This window comes from Cystoisospora suis (assembly GCF_002600585.1).
Source record: "Cystoisospora suis strain Wien I chromosome Unknown contig_1300, whole genome shotgun sequence".
Taxonomy (NCBI): domain Eukaryota; phylum Apicomplexa; class Conoidasida; order Eucoccidiorida; family Sarcocystidae; genus Cystoisospora; species Cystoisospora suis.
Genome location: NW_027154100.1, coordinates 12,398 through 12,633, shown reverse-complemented (window position 1 = coordinate 12,633; position 236 = coordinate 12,398). Strand labels below are relative to the sequence as shown.

General features: G+C 44.5%; 1 protein-coding gene across 1 annotated transcript in view; it reads right to left on the bottom strand.

Moving 5' to 3' along the window:
- The window catches only part of CSUI_003042 (uncharacterized protein), a gene marked incomplete at its 3' end in the record, with an annotated part of 6,539 nt that overhangs the window by 185 nt on the left and 6,118 nt on the right, over positions 1–236 (bottom strand). The window lies entirely within an intron of this gene.

Here is a 236-nt window from a genome sequence, read left to right as displayed (position 1 = left end):
GAAAGAAAGAAAGAGAAGATCGACAAAACAGAAGAAACGAGACAGAGAGATAGAAGACAGCTTCGGAGGAATGCACTGTTCCTCAAGATGACTCTGTGAGAACTCGATCTGTGTGTCTTGAACAGAAGATCGCGCGCGATCTACCGACCTCCGCAAACACACACCGAAGATCTGTAGCCAGAGACGTATACATCTACATGCCACCACGTATACACATACGTATATATGTATATACA